Source organism: Cornus florida, unplaced genomic scaffold (assembly GCF_030987335.1).
Source record: "Cornus florida cultivar Cherokee Brave unplaced genomic scaffold, ASM3098733v1 CherokeeBrave_3.0.0_Hap2_Chr01, whole genome shotgun sequence".
In the NCBI taxonomy this organism is placed as follows: Eukaryota; Viridiplantae; Streptophyta; class Magnoliopsida; order Cornales; family Cornaceae; genus Cornus; species Cornus florida.
The window spans coordinates 7,182,824-7,209,842 of NW_026775571.1; the positions used below are offsets into that span (position 1 = coordinate 7,182,824).

Genomic DNA, 27,019 nt, shown 5'->3' on the forward strand with positions numbered 1-27,019 from the left:
GGAAGATATTTTCATTCTGGGTAGTTTTGTAGTTATCACTTTTTGTAGGGGCCATTATGCAATTAACAAAAGTTATTGCAAAATATCTCGTTTTGAGCCTGGATCATCATAAGGGATTCATTTTCACATTCCATTGAGTCATGTACGCTTAGAATTGTCTTGCGGTTGAACTTTATAATTTTCTGGTTTTCGGCCCTAGTTAGTGCCAAACTTGTTTGGGGCATATCTCTCTATTCAGGACTTAGTTTTTGATGCTGTTTCTTCTGTTGTTCATATTTTCTCATTTTAGTTCTTTTTTGTTCATAGAGTTTTGTCATTTGAGCGCGTCTGCTCAAATTCCACTTTTCCGAACCCTGCGGGGCACTTTTAGGGTTTTACTATAAATAGGGGGTCATAAAATTAAATCAGCTGATTTCCTCTTCTTCTCCAATGTTTCAGACCAGCCATGGCAGCCCAAGGGGCTGCCACCTTCTTTTCTTCTTTTCCACCTTCTTCCCTCGTGTAAAATGTCATAGTGCTTTAGCGTTTATTGCGACGTGCACCTTTCCCCCTTAGTAGAAGCCAATTCTGACCATTTTTTAATTCGGGTTTTGAGTTCGAGTTTGGATTTTCATGGTGCCTCAAAGGTTAAAGTTGCTTCCCTCGAAGTCCCCAACATAACCTAAGAGTATCGTCGGATTCAGAGCACTTTTCTGTCTGTGGGGATTTGAGATTTCAACTCAAATTGAGGTAGGGGATGTTTTAAGTTTAAATATGTGTTGTATTGATGGTTTTAAAGCATATACAACTTGTAAGCATGCCTTTGTATTAATTCTAGAATTTAATTTAATTATTTTCTATGTTTAAGATTTAATTCTCATAGTTGTGTATAGCTTGGAATTAAATTGTAGCATGCTATTAAATTAAGCCTTGATATGCTTGTTAACATATATTAAATTGGGAGGATTTGAATAAGTATTGCAACTTTTAATTCATCTTTCACTTGAATGAAAATTTAATTCACATGGTTCTAACTAGCATGGAATCAACTTGTAATGTGATATTAAATTAGGCCTTAGTATGTTCTTTAACATATGTGAATTTGAGGACATTTGGAATTGTTTTAAAATCTAGAGTTAATTTTTCTCTGAGTGTTCTAATCACTTAATTGGATTTTTGATAATATATTATTGATGAGCTTGGCATGTTCTATCATATATATTAAATTGAGAATATTTGAATGATTTTTGAGAAATTTATTTAATTATTTTCTTGGCATTGATCTTAATTTACCTTGTTGTAATTACGGTAGAATTGGTTTGTAACTTGAAATTAAATTAGGCCTTGCTATGACCTTTGACATGTATTATATTTAGGATTCTTGGAGTTGCTTTCTAATCTAAAGAATTTAATTATTTAATTTAATTAAATTCCATTTGTATGCTTTCATTGAGGTAATTAAGTATTGATGTTATATTCTTGCTTAATTTTTAATTTGTAACTTGGTGTATGATTGCAAGATGGTGTTCCATGAGTAGAAGTTATGATTTAACTTGTTATATACACATTATACTTGTATAACATTTAATATGCCATTGTAGCTTAAAGGCCTAGAGCATATCTTGTGTGTATTCTATGACTTGGTTATGAATGGTAATTAACAATGTGCATTGTGTATATGTGATATACTTGTTGCACAACTTAATGATTTTTGGAAAGCTTGTATGGAAGTTGAAATATGTTAAGGCTAGAGTATGTCTCTAGTACGAGAGATGAGAGTTCCTTCTACAACATATAGTGCGCACTATGTAGTTCCTTGCGAGCTAGTAACCCAAGATCACTTGTTTGGTCATTGAGACCATATGTCCTTTGTCTTTCTGCCATTAGATGATTTCGCATTCAATTCCTATTTGTAATTGTGGATTACTTTTAACTTGTGCTTGGATGCATGGTACTTTATTTCTTGCTTAGTATTCTTGGATTTGTATACTTGTACGCCTTATATATAAAAAATGCTTAGCATACTTGGATTTGTATACTTGTATGCCATGCATGTCAACATTGCTTAATATACTTAGAAATTTATACTTGAATTTACATGTTGCATTTTCATTTCAATATTGCTTAGTGTACTTAGTGTGTACCTTTGTATATTGATGATTTTCTTTCTAGATAACCTAGTATACTTATATCGTCTATACTTGTCTTAAGTGCATTTCAATCTTGATTGTATACTTGCGTACGTATACTTGTATATCGAATGACTTGTTGCGTGTACCACATGCTCCTATATTGTTTAAATTGCATGAATGATGTGGTTTATGCTAGGAATACTCTAGGTAGCTTAGGATGCTCCCTAAGCCTCACCTTTGACATAGACGCTAGGTGGCATGACCGTATTGAATGGATTTGTATCAACTTAATAAGTTTGTAAAACGCTAGGTCTTTGCATGCTCATCTCCTACAAGTAGCTTTATGTTACTTACCCACGTAGTGGGGACATTTTTCAGGTATAGGAATCAAGATTCAAGATTCACATTATACTTAGGATGATTTGTAGATTTGAAGTTCATGATTCATGCAAATGTTAGCATGGAATGATGTTTGTAGCTTTATATGTCAAAACTTGTATATTTGATTCAATATATGTAACGTGTATATAAGTACACCTTTTATGATGTATTTGACATGTATGAGATGTGGCTGGAGGCCAATGACATGTATCATGTATCCTATGTAACTTTTAACTTTATGAAATATTATGAAAATATTAAAAAATGCCAAGTAATTACTTCACCACGTTTGCATCGGGTGTTGGAATTCCACTTTTATTCTTTCATAGGGTCTCATTAATCATGTATGAACTGTGGCCAAGGGCCAAACAGTAATTTAAGATCATTTGTTAATTTTGGTTTTCAAAATTTTCATTTCTAGTTCATTTTAGCCATTTTTGGTCGTCGGGGGGTCATATTTTGCATTGGCGGTATTTTTAAGCCGTTGATCATTGTAGCACGTCCTAATAAGTAAGTTACGTCCGTGTGCATGATCATTTTCGAGAAAAACCCTTTCCTTAGTGATTTGAGCCTCCTATGGACTCATTTTAAAATTTTCTTGCATAATCCGGTTTAAGGGCATTTTGGGGTTTTCCTTCGGGAAATAAACTCCGGCCTTGATATGGTCACTTAGAAAATGTGATTTTAGGGGGGGTTTCTTCTTAATATTTTTCTAGAAAATGTCGTCCTGGTGCCGGAAGTCCCGTGTAAAGTTCAATTTTCTACTATGCTTGTAGCAGACTTTTTAACCCTCTTGCCATTTCTGATCTAGGGTCATTCTGGGTTTTTTACATTGTGTTTTTTTTTTTTTTTTTAATTTTTGTTTACGCTGCCGGGTAGAAAACATGATTTTCAAGGGAATTTTTTCTTTGTGCTTTTACAAAACAAATCGTTTTGATGCTGAAAACAACTCACAGATCTGGAAACCTGGTGCGTTTCAGGTTTTACCGGATAAAGTTCTAATCTAAGGGGCATTTCGGGTATTTTCTTTGAAAAGTAAAAACTGCTCTTGACATGGTCATGTAGAAAACATGATTTTGGGGGGGGGGGGGGGGGGGGGGGGGAGGGGTTTATTCAGAACTTTTTTTCCAAAAAATCTTGTTTAAGCTCTCAAACCCCCATTTGAATTCCAAAAATCTGTGCAGGCCCTACACATGTTGAAACCCAGAAAGTTAATTTTTTTTTTAAACTTTGATGCCTCATATCTTTTTTGTCCCGACTCCGAATCAAGTGATTTTTAAGTCTAAGTTCATTAACTTTGGCTAATCTATCCAATGGTATGCACGGTTGTATCCAATTCTATCTGAAAAGACCATTTTACGCCTTGCAAAGTACCCTTGCCACACTTATTTTAAACCCAAAAGTTGGTTTTTTTGAAACTTTGACGTTTCATATCTTCTTCATCTGGACTCCGAATCAAGTGATTCCTGAGTCTGGATTTATTAATTTTTCCTTGTCTATCTAATAGTATGCTTAGTTGCATCTAGTTTTGTCTTAAAAGACCATTTTACCTCTTGTAAAGTACCCTTGTTGCACTAATTTCAAACCCAAAAGTTTGATTTTATGAAACTCTCATCATCGGGACTCCGAATCAAGTGATTCTTGGGTCTAGCTTGATTAATTTTTGCTGTTTTTCTAGTGGTGTACTCGATGGCACCCGATTTTATATATTCAGAAATGACCATTTTGACCTTATGGCTAAATTTGTCCAGTTTTCTTTTAATTTGTTTCCGCTACTTGCTTTGAGTCCCGTGAGTTCATGGGAAGTCACAGATGTGTCTTAGGAATGATGTACATTCCCAAGGACATTACTTCCATGTGAAAAGATTATTTTACCCTTGGGGGCCTGTTCGGTCTTTTTCTGATCATTCGTTTCCGCATTGTTCTCGTTGAGATTCGTGGCCTCATAGAAGGTCACTCTGGCTTCTTGGAGATGTATTGTATCTTCAGGGTCTTGTTTTCTATTTTTACTTTCGCATTTGGATCCGTTATCTGGTCAATCTTCAGTTCATCACATAACGCACTGGCTTGAAAAACCAGGGTCATCATAGGTGGTATCAGAGTTCCTAGGTTCGAATACCTTGGACGATGGGTTTTGGGTGCATGTCATGCTTGTGTTGCCATGCTCTATGTGTTTAATTGCTTCTTGATAACATGTTTTGATTTGATAACATGTCTGTTTGCTTATGTGGCAACTTATTTAGAAGCTTACCTTAACCACCTTAGCATATAATAGATGCTTATTTATTATACCATGTTGTATATGCTTGTTTGCCTTAGCATACTGCATATGCTTGTAGGCTTTTGTACATTGTCCATGCTTATGTGTGTTATCATGTTATTTACGCTTGTCTGCCTAGCATGTTGTATATGCTTGTTTACTTTAGCGTGTCATATGTGTTTGTTCATCTTACCATGATTATATGCAGCATATTGTCATGCTTCATGTCTTTTTCCTACATACACCAACATGCCTTATGTGATTTTTATTACTTGTGTGAGTAGGTAGCCTGTTGCCATGCTGTATGCTAGCTGTTTACCTTTATGTCTTATTTTGACATGGTATGTTGTTTTAGCTTGGTTGGTAGAGAATAATGCCAGGGCATTGTCTCTTGGGGTCTGTCGTATCCCTTGGATGCATTCTTGTCTTGCTAAGTTTCTTCCTTGGGTAGGAGAAATTTATTCTGAAAGGAACCCACGATGGAAACCTTCTTGTTCTTCTTAACGATTTGGTTGTTTTGAGACCTTAGTCTGACGGTTGATGCGAGGGATCATGTGAGCGTAGAATCGCAGTCCTTGTCTGGAGGAGTGAGACGTGGGCCAGGGAGGCATTGTTTCATTTCCTTTTTTCTTCGTGGCTTCACGACGTGGTCGGGGGGTGTCCGGGGTGTTGGTTTCGTCTCTTGGGGTTTCGTGGTGACCTGGATGTAATGACATCATTGGGGTCTTGTTTCTATCGTCATGGGGTGATGAGTCGGGATTGACTCGAGTCCTTCCTTAGGGATTTGGGAAGTTACCATGTGAGCCTCAACAATGAGGTTCTCGTGTCTTGCCTTCTTAGGCAATGATTTTGGGATCTAGATAGGGGTGTTGACCTAGGATCCATCTGGTGTTGCCCAGATAGCTTTTACGAGCTATTGTTAGGGGTGTGCATGGTTTCATGTAATTAATTGCATTGGTGCAATTAATTACTCTCACTTGCCATTTAAGACTTGGGGTAGTGTTTTAGGGTTTCGTTAGAATCCTGTCTAGTTCTCATCGAACTCGTTGGCATCTTGAGTTGAGTTCTCTGTTGATGTCTCGTAATGGCTAGTGTTAGAACTATCCATTGCGTCGTTATTTCGTCTTGTGTGGCGTTGGGATTCCATCTTGGGTTTGAGCTAGTCTTAGGAAAGACTTGTAGACTCTTTGTTTCGGGAGCCTTAGCGTTCACTCAAGGAGATGATTCATTTCCTCAAGGTGAGAGATTGGAACTGTGACAACCCGAATTTTTTAGTGTTGAAATTATATTTATTTTATGATTTTTAGTTGTGTGAAACAGATTGTTTAATTTTAATTGGAGACTTACCAATTAGAGATTGGATTATGATATTTCAATTTATTTAATTTGAGTTTTTATTTGTTACATGGCAGCAAAATTGAAGAGGAAATAAAATGATTAAAGGATTTTGTTTTTTTGAAAACACATATATGATATATATGTATATTATGTAAACTGCTGGGAGTAAGGAGCAGGTACGAAAATTGGAAGCAAATATGGGTTTTGATTTTGTGATAGTGGGCAGGTCCCACTTGAGAGCGTTAATGGATTGAATTAGTGTTTTTGTTACATATTATATATATATATATATATATATATATATATATATGTAATGTTGGTGGATAACCAACTGGTAGCCGAGAGAGAAGAAGGAAAAAGAAATAAAAGAAAAAAAGAAAAGAAAGAAAGAAATGGAAGGAAAGTGGTGGCGGAGCTAGTGGAGATTTTATTTTGTCCCATTATATATGTGTATATATTTTTATGGTGAAGGAATAAAAGAAGGGGCCAGCCGACATGTGTAAGGAAAGAGAGAATTGGTGATGAATTGAGGTAATAATTTGAGGGACCCACTTGGATTGTTTGTTTAGCAAAAATAAAAGTTTTTGACTTGGTTTTTCCACGGCAGCTCTTGTAGGATGGAAATTGTGTATAGAAATTAATGAAGATAAGAGATAAGAAAGTGGGTGTCTGTCTACATGTCCTTTGATTTGATTTTTGTCGGTAGATATTTGTATTGGGTCGGTTGAAATGGTTTATTTATATGGGCATTTGTTTGGTGAAGAAGAGATAGAAAAATTGAGGAAAAACAATACAGAGAGAGTTTTTGAGGACAGAGATGCCGAGAGGGCCGAGATGGACAGACTATGAGAATTTTTGGTGCTTAGATTATCCATGACTTATTTTACAGTGTAGGGTTCTTTATATCTTGAATTGCCTGGGTGATTTTATCTTAAATATTTTGTTAATGTTGTTTTGTTAAATTGCATATATATATATATATATATATATATATTTGTTCAAAAATATATTTATATTTTGTGAACTAATTTTTATGAAACCTCTTTGAGATTCTTGTTATGGTTTTTCCTATTGGGACTTCCCCCGTCTCATACCCCTACAGTTTCAGGTACCGAGGATAAACTTGGATTGCAAGTTCTGGGATTAGGTGGAAGAGTAGGAGTTAAGGAATTAAATTATTTTATTTAGAGATTTTTATGTATTTATTTGAGGAAATTGATTTAGTATCAATTTAATTTATTTGGAGACATTGTATATTTTTAAATTGAGGAATTGATTCAGTATCAATAAAGAAGTATTTATTTTATTTTTGAGATCCTGGGTGTGTATTTAAGTATTTTGATTTAATGAAATTAAGGATTTTATTTAGAAAAAAATTCGAGGCGTTACAGAATGGTATCAGAGCCTGTACTCAGCCGGAAGTGCGAGTTTAGTGATGATTTTGTCGGGTGTGTGTGGGTGAGTGTTTAGTTCTGATTAGCTGTCGCTCGTAACCGGGTGTGTGTGTCTGGATGTCGTTCACTGGCAGCTACTAGGATGATTACTATCGGTGATTAGGGGCAGGTGCCCCTAGATCACTATCGGTTTTATTTTGTAGGCGGGTGACGGCATCGTCTAGGTACCACAACGGTTACAGAGTGTGTGGGCGGGTAAATAGCACTGTCAGCTACCACAATATTTTTCATGTCACTGAATTTTGCATGACGTGGGGTAAGGATTTTTGGATTTGATTTTACCACTTTTTATGTTTTCAGGTATACAAAAATTTTTGGATCTGAATTTGGGGACGAAATTCTTTTTAAGTGGTGGAGAATGTGACAACCCGAATTTTTTAGTGTTGAAATTACATTTATTTTATGATTTTTAGTTGTGTGAAACTGATTGTTTAATTTTAATTGGAGATTTACCAATTAGAGATTGGATTATGATATTTCAATTTATTTAATTTGAGTTTTTATCTGTTACATGGCAGCAAAATTGAAAAGGAAATAAAATGACTAAAGGATTTTGTTTTTTTGAAAACATATATATGATATATATGTATATTATGTAAACTGATAGGAGTAAGGAGCAGGTACGAAAATTGGAAGCAAATATGGGTTTTGAATTTGTGATGGTGGGCGGGTCCCACTTGAGAGCATTAATGGATTGAATTAGTGTTTTTGTTACATATTATATATATATATATATATATATATATATATATATATATAATATTGGTGGACAACCAACTGGTAGCTGAGAGAGAAGAAGGAAAAAGAAATAAAAGAAAAAAAGAAAAGAAAGAAAGAAATGGAAGGAATGTGGTGGCAGAGCTAGTGAAGATTTTAATTTGTTACATTATATATGTGTATATATTTTTATGGTGAAGGAATAAAATAAGGGGCCAGCCGACATGGGTAAGGAAAGAGAGAATTGGTGATGAATTGAGGTAATAATTCGTGGGACCCACTTGGATTGGTTGTTTGGCCAAAACAAAAGTCTTTGACTTGGTTTTTGCACGGCTGCTCTTGTAGGATAGAAATTGTGTATAGAAATTAATGAAGATAGGAGATAAGAAAGTGGGTGTCTATCTACATGTCCTTTGATTTGATTTTTGTCGGTAGATATTTTTATTGGGTCGGTTGAAATGGTCTACTTATATGGGCATTTGTTTAGTGAAGAAGAGATAGAAAAATTGAGGAAAAACAATACAGAGAGAGTTTTTGAGGACAGAGATGCCGAGAGGGCCGAGATGGACAGACTATGAAAATTTTTGGTGCTCAGATTATCTATGATTTATTTTACACTGTAGGGTTCTTTATACCTTGAAATGTCTGGGTGATTTTATCTCAAATATTTTGTTAATGCTGTTTTGTTAAATTGCATATATATATATATATATATATATTTTTTGTTCAAAAATATATTTATATTTTGTGAACTAATTTTTATGAAACCTTTTTGAGATTCTTGTTATGGTTTTTCCTACTGGGACATCCCCCGTCTAACCCCATTACAATTTCAGGTACTGAGGATAAACTTGGATTGCTAGTTTCGGGATTAGGTGGAAAAGTAGGAGTTAAGGAATTAAATTATTTTATTTAGAGATTTTTATGTATTTATTTGAGGAAATTGATTTAGTATCAATTTAATTTTTTTGGAGACATTGTATATTTTTAAATTGAGGAATTGATTCAGTATCAATAGAGAAGTATTTATTTTATTTTTGAGATCCTGGGTGTGAATTTAAGTATTTTGATTTAATGAAATTGAGGATTTTATTTAGAAAAAAATTCGGGACGTTATAGAATGGTATCATAGTCTGTACTCAGCCGGAAGTGTGAGTTTAGTGATGATGTTGTCGGGTGTGTGTGGGTTGAGTGTTTAGTTCTGACTAGCTGCCACTCGTAACTGGGTGTGTGTCTGGATGTCGTTCACTGGTAGCTACTAGGATGATTACTATCGGTGATTTGGGGCAGGTGTCCCTAGATCACTATCGGTTTTATTTTGTGGGCGGGTGACAGCATTGTCTTGTTACCACAACGGTTACAGAGTGTGTGGGCGGGTAAATAGCACTGTCAGCTACCACAATATTTTTCATGTCACTGAATTTTGCATCGCCTGGGGGAAGGATTTTTGGATTTGATTTTACCACTTTTGATGTTTTCAAGTATACAAAAATTTTTGGATCTGAATTTTGGGACGAAATTCTTTTTAAGTGGTGGAGAATGTGACAACCCGGATTTTTTAGTGTAGAAATTATATTTATTTTATGATTTTTAATTGTGTGAAACTGATTGTTTAATTTTAATTGGAGACTTACCAATTAGAGATTGGATTATGATATTTCAATTTATTTAATTTGAGTTTTTATTTGTTACATGCCAGCAAAATTGAAGAGGAAATAAAATGACTAAAGGATTTTGATTTTTTGAAAACATATATATGATATATATGTATATTATGTAAACTGATGGGAGTAACAAATATGGGTTTTGATTTTGTGATAGAGGGCGGGTCCCACTTGAGAGCATTAATGGATTGAATTAGTGTTTTTGTTACATATTATATATATATATATATATATATATGTAATGTTGGTGGACAACCAACTGGTAGCCGAGAGAGAAGAAGGAAAAAGAAATAAAAGAAAAAAAAAAGAAGAAGAAAGAAATGGAAGGAAAGTGGTGGCGGTGCTAGTGGAGATTTTAATTTGTTACATTATATATATGTATATATTTTTGTGGTGAAGGAATAAAAGAAGGGGCCAGCCAAAATGGGTAAGGAAAGAGAGAATTGATGATGAATTGAGGTAATAATTCGTGGTACCCACTTGGATTGTTCGTTTGGCCAAAACAAAAGTCTTTGACTTGGTTTTTGCACGGCTGCTCTTGTAGGAAAGAAATTGTGCATAGAAATTAATGAAGATAAGAGATAAGAAAGTGGGTGTCTGTCTACATGTCCTTTGATTTGATTTTTGTCGGTAGATATCTGTATTGGGTCGGTTGAAATGGTCTATTTATATGGTTATTTGTTTGGTGAAGAAGGGATAGAAAAATTGAGGAAAAACAATACAGAGAGAGTTTTTGAGGACAGAGATGCCGAGAGGGCCGAGATGGATAGACTATGAGAATTTTTGGTGCTCAGATTATCCATGATTTATTTTACAGTGTAGGGTTCTTTATACCTTGAATTGCTTGGGTGATTTTATCTCAAATATTTTGTTAATGCTGTTTTGTTAAATTGCATATATATATATATATATAATTTTTTTTTTTTTGTTGAAAAATATATTTATATTTTGTGAACTAATTTTTATGAAACCTCTTTGAGATTCTTGTTATGGTTTTTCCTACTAGGACTTTCCCCGTTTCACCCCCCTACTGTTTTAGGTACCGAGGATAAACTTGGATTGTTAGTGCGGGATTAGGTGAAAGAATAGGAGTTAAGGAATTAAATTATTTTATTTAGAGATTTTTATGTATTTATTTGAGGAAATTGATTTAGTATCAATTTAATTTATTTGGAGACATTGTATATTTTTAAATTGAGGAATTGATTCAGTATCAATAAAGAAGTATTTATTTTAGTTTTGAGATCCTAGGTGTGTATTTAAGTATTTTGATTTAATGAAATCGAGAATTTTATTTAGAAAAAAATTCGGGGCGCTACAGAATGGTATCAGAGCCTGTACTCAGCCGGAAGTGTGAGTTTAGTGATGATGTTGTCGGGTGTGTGTGGGTGAGTGTTTAGTTTTTGACTGTCCGCCGCTCGTAATCGGGTGTGTGTGTCCGGATGTCATTCACTGGCAGCTACTAGGATGATTACTATCGGTGATTAGGGGCAGGTGTCCTTAGATCACTATCGGTTTTATTTTGTGGGCGGGTGACGGCATCGTCTAGTTACCACAACGGTTAAGAAGTGTGTGGGCGGGTAAATAGCACTGTCAGCTACCACAATATTTTTCATGTCACTAAATTTTGCATCGCCTGGGGTAAGCATTTTTGGATTTGATTTTACCACTTTTGTTGTTTTCAGGTATACAAAAATTTTTGGATCTGAATTTTGGGTCGAAATTCTTTTTAAGTGGTGGAGAATGTGACAATCTGGTTTTTTTAGTGTTGAAATTATAGTTATTTTATGATTTTTAGTTGTGTGAAACTGATTGTTTAATTTCAATTGGAGACTTACCAATTAGAGATTGGATTATGATATTTCAATTTATTTAATTTGAGTTTTTATTTGTTACATGGCAGCAAAATTGAAGAGGAAATAAAATGATTAAAGGATTTTGTTTTTTTGAAAACATATATATGATATATATGTATATTGTGTAAACTGGTGGGAGTAAGGAGCAGGTACGAAAATTGGAAGCAAATATGGGTTTTGATTTTGTGATGGTGGGCGGGTCCCACTTGAGAGCATTAATGGATTGAATTAGTGTTTTTGTTACATATACATATACATATATATATATATGTAATGTTGGTCGACAACCAACTGGTAGCCTAAAGAGAAGAAGGTAAAAGAAATAAAGAAAAAAAGAAAAGAAAGAAAGAAATGGAAGGAGAGTGGTGGCGGACCTAGTGGAGATTTTAATTTGTTGCATTATATCTGTGTATATATTTTTATGGTGAAGGAATAAAAGAAGGGGCCAGCCGACATGGGTAAGGAAAGAGAGAATTGGTGATGAATTGAGGTAATAATTCGAGGGGCCCACCTGGATTGTTTGTTTGGCCAAAACAAAAGTCTTTGACTTGGTTTTTGCACGGCTGCTCTTGTGGGATAGAAATTGTGTGTAGAAATTAATGAAAATAAGAGATAAGAAGGTGGGTGTCTGTCTACATGTCCTTTGATTTGATTTTCGTCGGTAGATATTTGTATTGGGTCGGTTGAAATGGTCTATTTATATGGGCATTTGTTTGGTGAAGAAGAGATAGAAAAATTGTGGAAAAACAATACAGAGGGAGTTTTTGAGGACAGAGATGCCGAGAGGGCCGAGATGGACAGACTATGAGAATTTTTGGTGCTTAGAATATCCAGGATTTATTTTACAGTGTAGGGTTCTTTATACCTTGAATTGTCTGGGTGATTTTATCTCAAATATTTTGTTAATGCTGTTTTGTTAAATTGCATATATATATATATATATATATATATATATATATATTTTATTCAAAAATAGGTTTATATTTTGTGAACTAATTTTTATGAAACCTCTTTAAGATTCTTGTTATGGTTTTTCCTACTGGGATTTCCCCCGCCTCGCCCCCCTACAATTTCAGGTACCGAGGATAAACTTGGATTGCTAGTTGCGGGATTAGTTGGAAGTGTAGGAGTTAAGGAATTAAATTATTTTATTTATAGATTTTTATGTATTTATTTGAGGAAATTGATTTAGTATCAATTTAATTTATTTGGAGACATTGTACATTTTTAAATTAAGGAATTGATTCAGTATCAATAAAGAAGTATTTATTTTATTTTTGAGATCCTGGGTGTGTACTTAAGTATTTTGATTTAATGAAATCGAGGATTTTATTTAGAAAAAAATTTGGGCCGCTACAGAATGGTATCAGAGCCTGTACTCAGCTGGAAGTGTTTAGTGATGATGTTGTCGGGTGAGTGTTTAGTTCTGACTAGCTGCCGCTCGTAACCGGGTGTGTGTGTCCGGATGTCGTTCACTGGCAGCTACTAGGATGATTACTATCGGTGATTAGGGGAAGGTGTCCCTAGATCACTATCGGTTTTATTTTGTGGGTGGGTGATGGCATCGTCTAGTTACCACAACGGTTACGGAGTGTGTGGGCGAGTAAATAGCACTGTCAGCTACCACAATATTTTTCATGTCACAGAATTTTGCATCGCTTGGGGTAAGGATTTTTGGATATGATTTTACCACTTTTGATGTTTTCAGGTATACAAAAATTTTTGGATCTGAATTTTGGGACGAAATTTTTTTTAAGTGGTGGAGGATGTGACAACCCGAATTTTTTAGTGTTGAAATTATATTTATTTTAATATTTTTAGTTGTGTGAAACTGATTGTTTAATCTTAATTGGAGACTTACCAATTATAGATTGGATTATGATATTTCAATTTATTTAATTTGAGTTTTTATTTGTTACATGGCAGCAAAATTGAAGAGGAAATAAAATGATTAAAGGATTTTGTTTTTTTGAAAACATATATATGATATATATGTATATTATGTAAACTGCTGGGAGTAAGGAGCAGGTACGAAAATTGGAAGCAAATATGGGTTTTGATTTTGTGATAGTGGGCAGGTCCCACTTGAGAGCATTAATGGATTGAATTTGTGTTTTTGTTACATATTATATATATATATATATATATATATATATATATGTAATGTTAGTGGACAACCAAGTGGTAGCCGAGAGAGAAGAAGGAAAAAGAAATAAAAGAAAAAAAGAAAAGAAAGAAAGAAATGGAAGGAAAGTGGTGGCGGACCTAGTGGAGATTTTAATTTGTTACATTATATATGTGTATATATTTTTATGGTGAAGGAATAAAAGAATGGGCCAGCCGACATGGGTAAGGAAACAGAGAATTGGTGATGAATTGAGGTAATAATTCGTGGGACCCACTTGGATTGTTTGTTTGGCCAAAACAAAAGTTTGACTTGGTTTTTGCACGGCTGCTCTTGTAGGATAGAAATTGTGTATAGAAATTAATGAAGATAAGAGATAAGAAAGTGGGTGTCTGTCTACATGTCCTTTGATTTGATTTTTTTCGGTAGATATTTGTATTGGGTCGGTTGAAATAGTCTATTTATATGGGCATTTGTTTGGTGAAGAAGGGATAGAAAAATTGATGAAAAACAATATAGAGAGAGTTGTTGAGGACAGAGATGCCAAGAGTGCCGAGATGGACAGACTATGAGAATTTTTGGTGCTCAGATTATCCATGATTTATTTTATAGTGTATGGTTCTTTATACCTTGAATTGTTTGGGTGATTTTATCTCAAATATTTTGTTAATGCTGTGTTGTTAAATTTCATATATATATATATATATATATTTTGTTCAAAAATATATTTATATTTTGTGAACTAATATTTATGAAACCTCTTTGAGATTCTTGTTTTGGTTTTTCCTACTGGGACTTCCCCGTCTCACACCCCTACAGTTTTAGGTACCGAGGATAAACTTGAATTGCTAGTTGTGGGATTAGGTGGAAGAGTAGGAGTTAAGGAATTAAATTATTTTATATAGAGATTTTTATGTATTTATTTGAGGAAATTGATTTAGTATCAATTTAATTTATTTGGAGACATTGTAGATTTTTAAATTGAGGAATTGATTCAGTATCAATAAAGAAGTCTTTATTTTATTTTTGAGATCCTGGGTGTGTATTTAAGTATTTTGATTTAATGAAATCGAGGATTTTATTTAGAAAAAAATTCGGGGCGTTACAGAATGGTATCAGAGCCTGTACTCAGCCAGAAGTGTGAGTTTAGTGATGATGTTGTCGGGTGTGTGTGGGTGAGTGTTTAGTTCTGACTAGCTGACGCTCCTAACCGGGTGTGTGTGTCCGGATGTCGTTCACTGGCAGCTACTAGGATGATTACTATCGGTGATTAGGGGCAGGTGTCCCTAGATCACTATCGGTTTTATTTTGTGGGCGGGTGACGACATCGTCTAGTTACCACAACGGTTACGGAGTGTGTGGGCAGGTAAATAGCACTGTTAGCTACCACAATATTTTTCATGTCACTGAATTTTGCATCGCCTGGGGTAAGGATTTTTGGTTTTGATTTTACGACTTTTGATGTTTTCAGGTATACAAATATTTTTGGATCTGAATTTTGGGACGAAATTTTTTTTAAGTGGTAGAGAATGTGACAACCCGGATTTTTTAGTGTTGAAATTATATTTATTTTATGATTTTTAGTTGTGTGAAACTTGATTGTTTAATTTTAATTGGAGACTTACCAATTAGAGATTGGATTATGATATTTCAATTTATTTAATTTGAGTTTTTATTTATTATATGGCAGCAAAATTGAAGAGGAAATAAAATAATTAAAGGATTTTGTTTTTTTGAAAACATATATATGATATATATGTATATTATGTAAACTGATGGGAGTAAGGAGCAGGTACGAAAATTGGAAGCAAATATGGGTTTTGATTTTGTGATAGTGGGCGGGTCCCACTTGAGAGCATTAATGGATTGAATTAGTGTTTTTGTTACATATTATATATATATATATATTTATATATACATATATATGTAATGTTGGTGGACAACCAACTGGTAGCCGAGAGAGAAGAAGGAAAAAGAAATAAAAGAAAAAAAGAAAAGAAAGAAAGAAATGAAAGGAAAGTGGTGGCGGAGCTAGTGGAGATTTTAATTTGTTACATTATATATTTGTATATATTTTTATGGTGAAGGAATTAAAGAAGGGGCCAGCCGACATGGGTAAGGAAAGAGAGAATTGGTGATGAATTTAGGTAATAATTCGTGGGACCCACTTGGATTGTTTGTTTGGCCGAAAGAAAAGTCTTTGACTTGGTTTTTGCACGGCTGCTCTTGTAGGATAGAAATTGTGTATAGAAATTAATGAAGATAAGAGATAAGAAAGTGGGTGTCTGTCTACATGTCCTTTGATTTGATTTTTGTCGGTAGATATTTGTATTGGGTCGGTTGAAATGGTTTATTTATATGGGCATTTGTTTGGTGAAGAAGAGATAGAAAAATTGAGGAAAAACAATATAGAGAGAGTTTTTGAGGACAGAGATGCAGAGAGGGCCGAGATGGACAGATTGTGAGAATTTTTGGTGCTCAGATTATCTATGATTTATTTTACAGTGTAGGGTTCTTTATACCTTGAATTGCCTGGGTGATTTTATCTTAAATATTTTGTTAATGCTGTTTTGTTAAATTACACACACACACACACATATATATATATATATATTTTTTGTTCAAAAATATATTTATATTTTGTGAACTAATTTTAATGAAACCTCTTTGAGATTCTTGTTATGGTTTTTCTTACTGGGACTTCTCCCGTCTTACCCCCCTACAGTTTCAGGTACTGAGGATAAGCTTGGATTGCTAGTTGCGGGATTAGGTGGAAGAGTAGGAGTTGAGGAATTAAATTATGTTATTTAGAGATTTTTATGTATTTATTTGAGGAAATTGATTCAGTATCAATTTAATTTATTTGGAGACATTGTATATTTTTAAATTGAGGAATTGATTTAGTATCAATAAAGAAGTATTTATTTTATTTTTGAGATCCTGGGTGTGTATTTAAGTATTTTGATTTAATGAAATCGAGGATTTTATTTCGAAAAAAATTCGGGGCGTTACAGGAACCATCCGGGTTTTTGGGATTCACTTTCAGTGAGTTCATCCTTTTGAGAGGCATTTCAACCCTTCTTACTTTTGACTTGTGGGATTGTTATTTGCATAGTCCCTTTTGCATGTTTATGTGCCTTAGCATGCTGTACAAATAAGTTTAGGATACGTGACTATCTGGTAGTTATGTGATGATATAGATGATGTATTTTCTATTTATTATATCTGTTTAGCATGCATAGATGATGTGTAGCGTGTCCTTAATGCTTAATCCCTATTTGATAGGTAGCATATTTGATTGCCCTGGCATACTATGTGTTTAGTTGTATGGTGCGATCTGGCTTTTATGATTTGATTTTATGAGTCGTGACATGGTTACCTTATATATGTATGTCTTATGAGTGATTATTTGGTTTAGTTCATGCTTTTATCTTTCCTTTACTGTGCCTGGGGTTGTGTGACCTTGGTTGTCGGGAGTGTGTGTGTGTGCTTGATCCGGTGTCTTGATTCCTAGGCGTAGCCTTGCAGCAGGTCAGCTTTAGGATGATGTGGAGGATTTTGGGTTATTTTCCTTGTTGGGAGTCATTGTGACTAAGTCGATGGTGATGTTGTTTAATTTCATAAAGTCCGATCCATTGGCTTGAAGGCACAGACTTGTCAGGCTTTGGATTCTTGACTGGTGTTGTTAACAACGGTGTTTTGAGACTTGGGGTTGTCAGTTTTCTGGTATTGAGGATTTGAGTCCTTAACCATAGCGATACCCTATGGCATTATTGTCAAAGTTTTGGGATTGGCCAGGATAGTCCGGCTGGACATCTTGGACTATATCTCAACTCTCACAAAATGCATGGTTTCCGTGGTGCTTTCGGTAATGATCGTTTTGACATTGATGTCATTTGTATCAGTAGGTTTCACGGGTAAGCTTGTTTGGGGCAGGTGATGAATTAGGGCTTTATATTGTCATGCTACCATACAAGTTATGTGTGGTGGGTGAGTGCTAGTTACCGTCGATGCTACCTTGTATTACCTAGCTAGTAATGTAAGTGTGGGTGGGCATTAGATGTTGTCGATGCTACCGCACCTTGAGCACGTTGTGGGTGGGTTATAGTCGCTATTCGTGCTATCATATTGCTTTTGGTCGTGTTCCTTGTTTTGACGTGTTGTTGTCTTGGTTTCCTTTGGGAGGTTGACGTTGGGTTGTATGTCAATTCGTTTGATGAGGTGTTATCTTTCGGTTCGTGGTTTCGCATTCCTTCAGTTGGACCTTGGGGCTTCTGGAGTTGTCCTTTAGTGCCTTATGATCCTTTCCTTGGTGTGACCTTGTGTTCGGTCATTGTTTAGTTCTTTCAGTGATGGTCCTATTTTCAAGGACGAAATTTCCATAAGGAGGGTAGGTTGTAATGACCCGGTCATTTTCCTTCCTTTCATTTTTCTCAGATTTTTATGGATAAATATTTTCATTGATTTTTCTTTTCTGAGTACGGTTACTCATCACTTAGTGTCGTCTCGAGCCCTCGGAAATGGTTTCCGAGACTCTTTCCCTTGGATTGACAACTTCCTTAAAGGGCCGCGTCATTTCCATATTTTTCGTTTATTCGTCACTTTGTTGGCATAACCTCACTTTAGTGTTCAGAGTTGAGTTTTGACTTCATGTACCTTCATCTTAAGTGGTTTCCACAAAATACGTAACTTTACTTTTGTAGGAAAGTACTCTGGTTGCTCCTGGTGTCCATAGGGGTATGGATGCAAAGTTCTTCAAAAATATTTTTGTTTCTTGGGGTGTTTTTCATAAATATCTTTTGGAGATATTTAAATTTAGAGGTTTTTAAGAAAATATCTTTCGGAAGATATTTTCATTTTGGGCAGTTTTGTAGTTATCCCTTTTTGTAGGGGCCATTATGCAATTAATGAAAGTTATTACAAAATATCTCGTTTTGAGCCTAGATCCTCGTACAGGATTCATTTTCATATTTTGTCGAGTCTTGTACTCTTACAATTGTCTTGCGTTCGAACCTTACAGTTTTTGGGTTTTCCTCGTTAGTGCCAAACTTGTTTAGGGCATATCCCTCTGCTCGAGACTCAGTTTTTGACGTCGTTTCTTACGTTGTTCATATTTTCTCATATCAGTTCTTTTTCATTTATAGAGTTTTGTTATTTGAGTGCGTCTGCTTAAATTCCACTTTTTTGAAACCTACGGGGCCCTTTCGGGGCACTTTTAGGGTTTTACTATAAATAGGGAGTTAGAAAATTAAATCAACTAATTTTCTCTTCTTCTCCCACGTTTTAGACCAGCCATGGCAGCCCAAGGGACTGCCACCTTCTTTTCTTTTTTTCCACCTTCTTCCCTCGTGTAAAATGTCGCAGTGCCTTAGCGTTTATCGAAGGCCTTGTTGACGTGCACCTTTCCCCCTTATTAGAAGCCGATTCTGACCATTTTTGTGTTCGGGTTTGGATTTTCATGGTGCGTCAAAGGTTAAAGTTGCTTCCCTCGTAGTCCCCGACATAACCTAAGAGTATTGTAAGATTCGGAGCACTATTCTTTCAGTGGGGATTTGAGATTTCATCTCAAATTGAGGCAGGGGATGTTTTAGGTTTAAATATGTGTTGTATTGATAGTTTTATAAGCATATAAAACTTGTAAGCATGCCTTTGTATTAATTCTAGAATTTAATTTAATTTAATTATTTTCTATGTTTAAGATTTAATTCTTATGGTTGTATACAACTTGGAATTAAATTGTAGCATGCTATTAAATTAAGCGTTGATATGCTTGTTAACATATATTAAATTGGGAGGATTTGAATAAGTATTGCAACTTTTAATTAATCTTTCACTTGAATGAAAATTTAATTCACATGGTTCTAACTAGCATAGAATCAACTTGTAATGTGATATTAAATTAGGCTTTAGTATGTTCTTTAACATATGTGAATTTGAGGATATTTGGAATTGTTTTAAAATCTAGAAAAAATTAATTAATTAGATTAATTAATATTACTCTAAGTGTTCTAATCACTTAATTGGATTTTTGATTTGGCATTATTGATGAGCTTGGCATATTCTATCATATATATTAAATTGAGAATATTTGAATAATTTTTGAGAAATTTATTTAATTATTTTTTTGGCATTGATCTTAATTTACCTTGTTGTAACTAAGGTAGAATTGATTTGTAACTTGAAATTAAATTAGGCCTTGCTATGACCTTTGACATGTATTATATTTAGGATTCTTGGAGTTGCTTTGTAATCTTGAGAATTTAATTATTCAATTTAATTAAATTTCATTTGTATGCTTTCATTGAGGTAATTAAGTATTGATGTTATATTCTTGCTTAATTTCTAATTTGCAACTTGGTGTATGATTACAAGATGGTATTCCATGAGTAGAAGTTATGATTTAACTTGTTGTATACACATTATACTTGTATGACATTTAATATGCCATTGTACCTTGAAGGCCTAGAGCATATCTTGTGTGTATTCCATGACTTGGTTATGCATGGTAATTAACAACGTGCATTGAGTATATGTGATATACTTGTTGCACAACTTGATGATTTTTGGAAAGCTTGTATGGACATTATAATATGTTAAGGCTAGAGTATGTCTCTAGTACGGGGGATGAGAGTTCCCTCTACAACATATAGTGCGCACTAGGTAGTTCCTTGCGGGCTAGTAACCCAAGATCACTTGTTTGGTCATTGAGACTATATGTCCTTTGTCTTTTCGCTATTGGTTGATTTCGCATTCAATTCCTATTTGTAATTGTGGATTACTTTTAACTTGTGCTTGGATGCATGGTACTTCATTTCTTGCTTAGTATACTTGGATTTGTATACTTGTACGCCTTATATATCAAAAATGCTTAGCGTACTTGGATTTGTATACTTGTATGCCATGCATGTCAACATTGCTTAGTATACTTAGAAATGTATACTGGAATTTATATGTTGCATTTCCATTTCAATATTGCTTAGTGTACTTAATGTGTACCCTTGTATATTGATGATTTACTTTCTAGATAACCTAGTATACTTATATCTTCTATACTTGTCTTAAGTGCATTTCAATCTTGATTGTATACTTACGTACGTATACTTGTATATCGAATGACTTGTTGCGTGTACCGCATGCTCCTATGTTGTTTAAGTTGCATGAATGGTGTGGTTTATGCTGGGACTACTCTAGGTAGCTTACGATGCTACCTAAGTCTCACCTTTGACATAGAGGCTAGGTGGCATGACCGTATTGAATGGATTTATATCAACTTAATAAGTTTGTAAAATGCTAGGTCCTTGTATGCTCATCTCGTACGAGTAGCTTTATGTTACTCACCCATGTAGTGGGGACATTTTTTAGGTATAGGAATCAAGATTCAAGATTCACATTATGCTTGGGTTGATTTGTAGATTTGAAGTTCATGATTGATGCAAATGTTAGCATGGAATGATATTGTAGCTTTATATGTCAAAAGTTGTATATTTGATTCCATATTTGTAACGTATACATAAGTACACCTTTTACGATGTATTTGACATGTATGAGATGAGGCCGGAGCCTAATGACATGTATCTTGTATCCTATGTAAATTTTAACTTCATGAAATATTATGAAAATATTGAAAAATGCCAAGTCATTGCTTCACCACGATTGCATCGGGTGTGGGAATTCCATTTTTATTCTTTCATAGGGTCTCATTAATAATGTATGAAGTATGGCCAAGGGCCAAACAGTAATTTGAGATCATTTGTTAATTTTGGTTTTCAAAATTTCTATTTCTAGTTCATTTTAGTCATTTTTGGCCGTCGGGGGGTCATATTTTGCATCGGTGGTATTTTTACACTGTGGATCATTGTAGCGCATCCTAATAAGTAAGTTACGTGTGCGTGCATGATCGTTTTTCGAGAAAAACCCTTTCCTTTATGATTTGAGCTTCCTATGGACTCATTTCAAAATTTTCTTGCATAGTCCGGTTTAAGGGCATTTTGGTATTTTTCTTCGGGAAATAAACTCCGGCCTTTACATGGTCTTTTAGAAAACGTGATTTTAGGAGGGGTTTCTTCTTTATGTTTTTCCAGAAAATGTCGTCTTGGTGCCGGAAGTCCCGTGTAAATTTCAGTTTTCTACTATGCTTGTAATAGCTTTTTTAACCCTCTTGTCATTTCTGATCTATGGGCATTCTAAGTTTTTTTTTTTTTTTTTTTTTTTTTTTTTTTTTTTTTTTTTTTTTTTTTTTCATACTAACGGGTAGAAAACATGATTTTAGAGGGGGTTTCTTCTTTCTGTTTTTACAAAAAAAATCATTTTGATACCAAAAACAACTCGCAGATCTAGAAACTGGTGCGTTTTAGGTTTTTCTAGAAAAAGTTTTGATTTAAGGGGCATTTCAGGTATTTCACTTGAAAAATAAAACTGCCCTTGACATGGTTATGTAGAAAACATGATTTTGGGGGCCGCGGGGGGGGGGGGGGGGGGGGGGGGGGTTCTTAACAAATTTTTTCTAAAAAATGTCGTTTAAGTCCTCGAAACCTCTTTTGAATTTTGAAAATCTGTGCAGGCCCTGCCCATGTTGAAACCCAGAAAGTCGTTTTTTTTTTTTTTTTTTTAAACTTTGACGCCTCATATCTTCTTCGTCCCAACTCTAAATCAAGTAATTTTGAGTCGAAGTTCATTAACTTTTGCTTCTCTATCCAACGGTATGCACGGTTGCATCCAATTCTATCTGAAAAGACCATTTTACCCTTCCAAAGTACCTTTGACGCACTGATTTTAAACCCAAAAGTTGGTTTTTTTTGAAACTTTGATGTTTAGTATCTTCTTCATCCAAACTCCGAATCAAGTGATTTTTGAGTCTAGATTTATTAATTTTTCCTTGTCTATCTAATGGCATGCTCAATTGCATCTAGTTTTGTCTGAAAATACCATTTTACCCCTTGTAAAGTACCCTTGCCGCACTAATTTCAAACCCAAAAGTTTGATTTTATGAAACTTTGGAGTTTCATATCTTCTTCATCCGGACTCCGAATCAAGTGATTCTTGGGTCTAGCTTGATTAATTTTTGCTATCTTTTTAGTGGTGTGCTCGGTAGCACCTGATTTTATATTTTCAGAACTGACCATTTTGCCCTTGGGGCTAAATTTGTCCTGTTTTCTTTTAATTTGTTTCCGCTACTTTTTTTGAGTCCTGTGACTTTATGGGAAGTCACAGATGTGTCTTAGGCATGATGTACATTCCTAAGGACATTGCTTCCATGTGAAAAGACTATTTTGCCCTTGGGGGCCTGCTCGGTCTTTTTCTGATCATTCGTTTCTGTATTATTCTCGTTGAGATCCGTGGCCTCATGGAGGGTCACTCTGGCTTCTTGGAGATGTATTGCATCTCCAGGGTCTTATTTTCTATTTTCGCTTCCGCATTTGGATCCGTTATCGGGTCAATCTTTGGTTCATCGCAGGATGCACTGCCTTGAAAAACCAGGGTTGTCATAGTGGAAATGGGAGTATATCACTATGGATTTCGTAACCGGACTTTTGAGGTCTCAGGCAGGGAATGATGTCGTTTTGGTCATAGTTGATAGGTTGACTAAAATGGCTCACTTTTTGCCCATGGCAGTGACAGATAGTGCAGAAAGATTGAGTGGAATGTATGTGAGACAGATCGTCAGGCTTCATGGAGTTCCTGTATCCATTGTTTCGGATAGGGATCCACGGTTCACATCTCACTTTTGGCAGAGTTTTCAGGAGGCTCTTGATACTGGGCTTTATTTCAGCACAGCATTCCATTCTCAGACTGATGGTCAGTCGGAACGCCCCATCTAGATATTGGAGGATATGTTACGGGTATGTATCTTGGATTTCGGTGGTAGTTGGGAGGACTACTTGCCTTTGGTTGAGTTTACCTACAACAACAGTTACCAAACCAGTATTGGCATGGCACCTTTTGAGGCGTTGTATGGTAGAACTTACAGATCTCTAGTTTGTTGCACCGAGGTCGGTGATACCATTGCCTTGGGTCCCAACATTGTCATTGAGACTACAGAGAAAATTAAGTTGATTCGGCAACGGTTGGCTACTGTACAGAGCAGACAGAAGAGTTACGCTGACAAGAGGAGACGATCCTTGTCTTTTTTTTTTTTCTTCTTAAATGAAGAAAATTTTATAAATAGAACAATAAAGTACAGAAATACAGCGAAGGCATCCCCTCACTCAAAACACAAAAGAACTTCTAAAGAAGTTTAGACAATCCTACAACAACCCCAAAATCCTAAAAACATAAAAAGTCTTGTAAACAAATACCAGCAATATAAAAAACATCCCAAACAATGCATTTTAATAGGATGGAAGGAGACCTAGATACATCGTTATGAAGTCTACCATTCCTTTCATTCCATACATAATACAATGTAGCTGAACATAGCATCCTGTGAACCTTATTTCTGCTAGATTTACTTCGAAATTGTTGCTCTAAATTTGCAGCAAAAGAACTGAGCTCATTTTTCCGAACCCTCCAATGGAATATACCAACCAAACCACACCAAACCTCCCAAGAATACACACAATTCACAACCATGTGATCAACATGTTCGTCATTATTGCAACACAGACAGCATCTAGAAGCTAGAGTGATACCTCGTCGCTTCAAATTTGCACCAGTCATAATAGCATTCTGAATAATCAAAGAAAGATCATGGAAATGTGGAATGGTTATAGACCATCGTGGTCTACCACCATTCCACACCAAACCAAACCATGAAACCTCAGGATTAGATTCCCTACAGGCATCCCAAGTACTTTAAAAGTAAAAGGTTTGTGTTTCCATAAAATTTGATCATCACCACCATAGATCCTGAATTACTGGATGAATTGTTGAACTTAAAGTGGAATACCAGCAACCTGCCATTGAGCTTGAACAATAAACCTGCTCAATTCAATTTGTTTGTTATAAGAAACCTGTCGCAAGGTTCTAAAACTAAAAACCTCTGATAAAAATTGACCTCCAAACCACGGATCCAAAAACATTTGAATGAAAGCACCGTTACCAATATGATAAGAGCAATTCTCCCTCAGAATTTCCCCGACGGCTACAATACTCTTCCAAATGGTAGAGTGAGTTAATTTAGGAATGACAGACTAGTAGGAAGCATCCCTTAAATTACATTGCTTAAACCATGCTACCCACAACCTATCTTTAGAAAGAAGGAAGTCCCAGGCCAAGGAACATTTAGCAGCTTTGTCAATGTCAAGAATCCGCCTTAAGCCAAAACCACCTTCAGTTTTTGGAGACGTAACCCTTTTCCAACACAAACCATGCAGCTTCAAGTTATTATCATCATTCCCCCAAGCAAAATTTCTCATCCTTCTTTCAATTAAATTGACAACTACAGCAGGGATACAATACATAGAGGACCAGTAAAGGACTATAGGAGTAATCACAGTCCTTAATAACTCAATTCGACCTGCCATAGAGAGATTCATACCAGCCCATCTTGTAGTTGCAGACATGACCTTATCCATCAAAGGTTTACAGTCCAATCTTTTTAGCCCCTTATCAGAAATAGGAAGCCCTAAATAAGTAAAAAGAAGAGACCCTTGCCTACAGCCCTAAATTCTCAGCACATTAGACTTCCTTTTCACAGACCTGGTAAAGAATACCTCAGACTTATCTGTATTTACTGCTAAACCAGACACTTCTTTAAAGTGCTTCATCATCCTTCTCAAAGGGAACACTGAAGCCATATTTGCTCTCACTACCACCAGCAAATCATCAGCAAAAAATTGATGAGTCACCAAACAATTAGCCTTTCTAGCCGCAGGAGCAACTACCAAGTTACCTTCTCTGCACTCAGCTTCAAACATAGAAGACAAGTATTCGGTAATCAAGGTAAATAACATAGGTCAAAGGGGATAACCTTGTCGAATCCCTCTAGAGGGTTGAAAGAAGCCATAGGGGCTCCCATTCACCATAAGAGAGAACGAAGCAGTTGAAATTGCTGCTTTAACCCAACTAATCCATTTGCTTCCAAAACTATACAACTGCAATAGATTGAAGAAAAAATCCCATTGTATGGAATCATAAGCCTTCCTGAGATCCACTTTCCAAGCCAAGGTAGGTTGAGTCTTCTTAGCTCCAAAGCCTCTCAACAATTCAGAAGCAAGAATCAAATTATCCTGAATTTTCCTACCATTGACAAATGCATTTTGCTCCTTACCCACAATCTGATCAAGAACCATACTCAATCTATTAGCTAACAATTTAGTGATGATCTTGTAAATAACATTGCACAGTGAAATTGGCCTAAAATCTCCCACTTTATCAGCTTCCTTCACCTTAGGAATCAGAGTAATAAAGGTGTTGTTTTTATCCATAATTGAATGTTGAAAAAAATAGAGCACAGCAGAACTGACCTCTTCACCAACAATTCCCCAATATTCCCTAAAAAATCTCACAGTAAAGCCATCTGGTCCTGGAGCTGTATCCATTCCCATATTAAAAAAATAGAGCACAACAGAACTGACCTCTTCACCAACAATTCCCCAATATTCCCTAAAAAATCTCACAGTAAAGCCATCTAGTCCTGGAGGCGATCCTTGTCTTTTGAGGTAGGGGACCATGTCTTTCTTAAGATTTCTCCGCGCAAGGGGCTTCTGAGATTTTGACAGACTAACAAGTTGTCTCCTAAGTTCATTGAACCATTTGAGATTTTAGAGCGCGTTGATGAAGTTGCTTATTGTTTGGCATTACCGCCAGACCTGGATAGGGTTCACGTTGTCTTTCATGTTTCTATGTTGAGGAAGTATGAGCTAGACCCATCGCATGTTCTGCGGTCGACTGATGTGGTTGTTGATAAGGACATGACCTGCGAGGAAGGTCTGGTCCAGATTCTTGATTCACGGAAACAGGTCTTGCAGACCAAGACCATTCCATTGGTTAAAGTCGTGTGGAGACACCACGGCATTGAGGAGGCTACCCGGGAGCTCGAGCAGGAGGTTCGCTCTCGGTATCCCCATTAGTTCTCTCTTTTAGGTACGACTCGATTTTAGGAACGAAATCCTTCTAAGGAGGGTAGGTTGTAATGACTCGGTCATTTAACTTCCTTTCTTTTTTTCGGTAATT

At 35.4% G+C, this 27,019-nt stretch overlaps 1 long non-coding RNA gene across 2 annotated transcripts; it reads left to right on the plus strand.

The window, feature by feature from the left end:
- Positions 1-6,686: 6,686 nt before the first annotated feature.
- Positions 6,687-16,842, plus strand: LOC132285600 (uncharacterized). 2 transcript variants are annotated; one of them, XR_009472586.1, is made up of 4 exons: positions 6,687-6,980; positions 7,193-8,910; positions 9,098-14,519; positions 16,632-16,842. It is a non-coding gene; the product is annotated as an uncharacterized LOC132285600 (long non-coding RNA). The 2 variants fall into 2 exon arrangements; XR_009472583.1 differs by having other exon boundaries at positions 7,193-8,880.
- Positions 16,843-27,019: the final 10,177 nt, after the last annotated feature.